The sequence below is a fragment of the Mixophyes fleayi genome, chromosome 1 (genome assembly GCF_038048845.1).
Source record: "Mixophyes fleayi isolate aMixFle1 chromosome 1, aMixFle1.hap1, whole genome shotgun sequence".
NCBI classification, from domain to species: Eukaryota; Metazoa; Chordata; class Amphibia; order Anura; family Limnodynastidae; genus Mixophyes; species Mixophyes fleayi.
Window position 1 is genome coordinate 61,156,363 of NC_134402.1, and position 6,161 is coordinate 61,162,523.

Consider the following 6,161-nt stretch of genomic DNA (forward strand, 5'->3'; position numbering starts at 1 on the left):
AATTATGCGAAGTGTGGATTTACATCAATGGGCTCTATGTGGTTTGTACACGTGACATATAGCTTGAAATAAGATTCAATAAAATATTGAATTATCGCTAAAGTCCCAAAGCACAAAAGTCCTTTATAAGGTGTGATTTGTTGATTTTTTTTTTCCCACATCAGTCAGTGCTGTCTTCTGACTAAGGTTTCCTTAAGCATATAGGATATAAAATATAGTGTAGTATTTTTGTGAAAAAAATGTAAATGCGGAAGATGCTATGTAGAACATACCCCCCCGCCCTTTAAAAGCGCACATGTCTGAACATGTCAGTAAGATAGGAAGCTCCCAGAAGTTAGGAACATATGGTTATTTGTGATTAGGTACAAGTCAGTATTGACTAGATGCCAATAGATAATATAAAAAACAAAAACATCTTCTTTCCTTTTGCCTTGGCTTATAAGAAATGGGTAAGAACAAATAAATACACATCACCTCTTCTGAAGCATTGATGGTTAAAAGCTTCAGCCAGAGTATTTTGTATAGTTCCTACTCTAATAATTTGTCAGTCTATCCTGGTGCCTCAGATAGTTTGGAAGATTATTTTTTTGTTGTGACAATACCCGATTTGTGCTTTTTACATTTTTTTTTTTAAAAAAAACTATATCGGATGAAAGGATGAAGTAAGTGAGATATTTATCCTGTGGATTACATATTCTAAAGAGTGAGGACCATTCATTGAACACACATACACAGATAAGGATCTCCATCTGGTAAACTATCTTTAACATAAAAAAAACAAAAAAAAGCAAGAGCATAAAAAAGCTTTAATTAGTTTTAGTGTCAGAGGCAAATTTAGCTCTTTAAAAAAACAGCACCTATCCCCCATTTAGAGCATCATCATCATCACCATTTATTTATATAGCGCCACTAATTCCGCAGCGCTGTACAGAGAACTCACTCACATCAGTCTCTGCCCCATTGGAGCTTACAGTCTAAATTTCCTAACGCACACACTCAAACAGACAGAGAGAGTGAGACTAGGGTCAATTTGATAGCAGCCAATTAACCTACTAGTATGTTTTTGGAGTGTGGGAGGAAACCGGAGCACCCGGTGGAAACCCACACAAACAAGGGGAGAACATACAAACTCCACACAGATAAGGCCATGGTCGGGAATTGAACTCATGACCCCAGTGCTGTAAGACAGAAGTGCTAACCACATAGCCAACCGTGCTGCACTACCTTACTTCTTGGTCTTTTTCTAACCAGTGGGCAACTAGACCACATACCTCTGTTTAGTGGATGAACACACTGAAACTATCCTTATATATCTTAGGCTCCCTTCTCAGTCAGTCTCTGTAGTCCCACACTCTTGACAGTGACAGTGACTGCTATGTTCAATTTGTCCTTTTTCTCAGACCTTCTGCCTCCTGTAGGAAACACAACAGCCTCAGACTGATCACTGAGATGTCTCCTCTATTCCTCACTGTGTCTTCTCCCAAGCTCATTGTAGAACTGTATCAGCTCTGTACTGAGCTCTATATGGTGTGGTCCCACCTTGCTCTAATTCTGTTGAGACAGATCCCAAAAGGGTGCAAACTACCAAGGACAGCACTTCCATAAAAAAAAAATCACCAATTTAGCAATATCATTGTAGGTCAGTGCACTTTAGTAAGGGGTGTTAGTAATCACAGAGCAGTGTAGTTGTTCTACCTGCAAATGAGATGATAACTCTTATCAAACTGACGCTATATTGTAGCAAGCATGACAAACAGGTTAAGTTATGATGGACACAATTTTTCCTTGCTAGCAATTCAGGCAGACAACTTGAGACTTTAGGGAAAAAGTACAAGGAAATATAGAAGTGGCCTTTCCATAGCTGCCAACAATCCTGATTGGAAATTGTTGAGAAATTAGTCCAACCCCTGAGCTACCCAAATCATGGCACAAATCAAAAACAATCACATTCCAATTCACGCCTGCTTGGATAAGACCATACCCTTTTTAAGTCAAATGTCAAAACTGTTTGGAGGTATGTGTTCCAAACATTCAAGACCATAGTTTCAGACATAGCAAATAAAAAAAAAACACTCAAATCAAATGCTTATAAAGATAGTGTATTTATGTGCATATGTTCAGGCAGACGCATCTCTGCACCACTAGCATATGCGTCAGGTTTATGTCAGTTTTACAACAGCTGTACATCAGATACACTTAGACCCAAATCAACACATTTGTGCTGTCACGCCTGAGGATCTGTCTGTACCCAGACTGGGTTGTGTCTCTGGAGCTGGACTGGTGACTACGTGGACAAAGCTGGGTGGCCTGATAATGTTCCTCTGCATGTAGTGAAAGGACTGATGAAGATGGTGATTACACTAGCAGAGGAGAGCAAACAGAAGCCGGATTGCTGAAAGAGGATTGCTGTAACCAGACTGTAAGCAGAATGCAGACTGCACTATCTGAGCTGGAATAATAGCAAGACTGCTGGAACCAGGTTGGCATCTGAAATACAGCATTGCACTGGCAACAGGTAAGGGCTCCAGGAAGTCTTTTTATAGTGGTTGTTGATTCCTGGTTGGAGACTACAGTCAGCTGGGCCGAAGCAGCACTCTGAATTGCTGAGATGGATCAGGTGATCATATCCAAGATGGCTGCTCTAATGAACTGGTTTTGGAGGGAAACCTGGAATGGAGGCTGTTATCACCTGCTTGGCTGAGAGGCATCATGGGACCAAATCCAAGATGACCACACCCATACACTGATTCTGGAAGGATCTCTGGAGTGGAGACAGACTGGGCAGCATCTTTCAGAGAGGTCTGAAACCAGCAGAGCCTGTACAACTTGGAATGGAAGCAAAGAGGTAAGTGACAGGACCTGAGGGCTTGGTGTGTGACATGTGCATTGTGAATGGCCATTAATATCTCACATTAATCACATTGTTTAAGAAGAGGCCCTTCACTTAATTTGTTAGGCAGCATGGCTTTCTTATTTTCTGCATACATGCAGACACCTCACCAAAAGAGCAAAATGGACATTCACTACCCAGTGATAGCAGAAGTCAGGCTGGCGCTGAGGTTTTGGTCTCTGACAGGGAAGGGACAAACGGTCTCTGGAGTACTGCCCTTGTCCTGATCTCTTTCTCCAGGTCTTGGGGAGCTGTGTGCCTGCCAAAAGTGGAGTGACAGTGACCCAGGATCGCTGCCTTGCTGGTAGCCTTAAATGGGAGAGGGCCTGCGTCCCAGGAAAAGCTTGGATGGACAGCACCCCCTGAGAGTGACAAGGATACTAATGATTTGAATTGTTATTCTGCTACTTTTGGCTATTAAATCACAATGTGCTTTGGAACCACATATCGACAATTGGTATTGCATAGCAACTACACGTGCATAACAGTTGTAATTACGCTCAGTCTGCATTTGCACCTTTCCTCCCTTATCCCACCTCTCCAAGCGTAAGAATGCCAAAGTACCAAATGTACATACATATGTACAATTGTTTGCGGGCATGAACAATACAAAGTTGCCTATTATACGCATTGGAGCATACCATCTGGATTCATTGCTAGCAATCAGCACATGGTAATTTTACACAGATGCACAGAGGCACACAAATAATTTTTAAGCATTGAATTATGTCCTACCATTTACTATTTGTGAAGGACCATGCACTGGTGACATACATTCTAGGAATTAAGTAAATGGATTTCCATCCAATATAGCTTAATAGGAAATCAGAATAATGGATCAATATAAATGATTTGAAGCTCATTGCACAGTTCAGCCCTGGTAAACCAAATAACCTGACCTTTTCTAAATAAACATTTCTGAATTAAATTGCATTTGAGCTTGCGGGGTATAAAAAAGACAAAGTAGTAATAGCATAATAAAAAGCCACAGTTATATTGTGATTGCAAAGCTGTAATTTAATAAATGGGCATTATTTTATGCTCCTGCCTATATTTTAAATTACCTGTCATAGCATATAAAAACTGTATTATATATCAACGTTAGCGAGAAAGTTATAGCTTATAATTAAATAAATTAATTTAATGCGATTATTTCACAGTTAATTTGTTTGATTCTACCTCTTGATCGAGATGTACAATATATTGTTACTGCAGTTTACTGCAGTAGTGACAATAGTGTAGCATATGCAAGGAATAATGTAAAAAACTGATATTTTTCAGAGCAATGTAATGTTCATTCATGCTAGTAGCTATATATATATATATATATATATATATATATATATATATATATATAATTTACTTGTTTTAAACATGCATATATGTTAAATAGTTAGAATTGTAATAATACTGTTTTAGTTTGGGGAATGTGCGCTGCATAGCAGTATATTCCAATAAGTTGTTTCTCCAGATAAGGACTCTATATTAATATCATACTTGCCTACTCTCCCGGAAGCTTGTGTAGGAAGGGGGGGCACCATAGTCTCGCCCCACTATAAAATGCTGAAATTCAGAGCATTCAATATAGGCTGTGGGGTTTAATGGACAATCGCGTCATTAAGCCCTGCCCCCGCTAGTCAATGCTGTGAATTTCGGCATTTTATAGTAGGGGGAGGTGCTATGGTGACGTGATGACATCACTACGCCCACCCTACCCCTGTCACATGACCTGTCCTCTTGGATATCTCAGAGGACAGGTCAAAAAAGTAGGCAAGTATCATTAATATATTTTAATGTGCATATATTTTATACTATGTTATTAAAAATCTATATGTATGTTTTACACAAGCTTCCTTCATTGTTTCAAGTAGTTCACTGTGGATACTCTCTATTTATAATTGTGGCAGTTTATTCTCTCCAAAATTCCTATACCTATGTTGGAATTTTGGCCAGTATGCTAAGTAGTAAGTACATAGTTCTTTTCAACACTACTGTTGTTTAAAATCTACTACGCTATTCAGCTCTCACCTTTTGTTTTTATAAACACACACATAAATAGAAAGCAAAGACATAATATAGAATTCTTTACTATATTTACACACCTCTTTCTCATATATAGGTCAATTTGAATATATAAAACATAAAATATAGAATTATTTAGCATATTTATTAACATCCAATATATAGGTCTATTGGTATAAATCTATTAAGATGCAATTTAACTAAATTGTTTATTTTGGACATGATTATTTTTAATTTCATAAAAGGGCATTCTGCTGGACATTTCCTCAAAACACCAATATATCTATCTAACAGTAGAGAAGAATAACTCATTCTCTATTCCTGGCATGGATTCTAATTCTTCATTGTTGTTGTTTAACCTTTTAGCATCAATGTGCTGCCATGCTATTTTTCCACTTGTATTGATTTTTTGACAATGCTATCCTTTTGTGCAATATAGCTGCCCTCTGTATAATATATGTTATTACCCACATATAAATGGCAATCCATCACTTTGTTTGTTGCATCACATCTTCTCACTTTAAAGACCCTTTTACAGGAACTAAACATCTTGTCCAGAAAAGATTCCAGGTTACTAAGTTCATATGGTGATGGACCAATCTGTCTGTTTCTCATTTTTATGGAATAATTACCAGCTGTAAAAAGGGCCTTTAAAATATTCCAGTTAATGCGAATGAAGAATATTGCTGTTATGTAAATTACATATCACAATGAAAGCTGAGTCTACTAATATTCAGATATGTGTCATGCTTTCAGGCTGGAGTCAACTTCTTCTGCAAACATTTTTTTTACATATATATGCTAGATATCATGGGGTAAATGTATCAACGTCCGGATTCTTCAACTCCGACGAGATCGGCGTCTTCAGTGCTTAAATTTAAAGTGGCGCTGCCTTGTAAAGGGAAGTTTACATTTACCCCCATGCGTTTTTTTGTGCAACTTTACTGACAATTCTACAGATGTAAATATTTCATTATGACAGTTTTTTATTTGATTCTTTCTCAAAGTGTTTGATTGCCTTAGTTTTTGCTTCACATCGATCCTCTTTAGGAAAATAAATCAAAAACTCACTTAACAATATTTTTTTTTCTGTTTTTGATTTAGAAATATATTGGGGTTAATTAAATTCCCTGCATTGTTCTAAATAACAACACAGGGTGTGCATTATTACCATTAGTACGGTAATTTCAACGTAGATTTCTGCTAGCGGCTCAGGGAGCTACGAGCAAAAATCAGCGTTGAAATGACC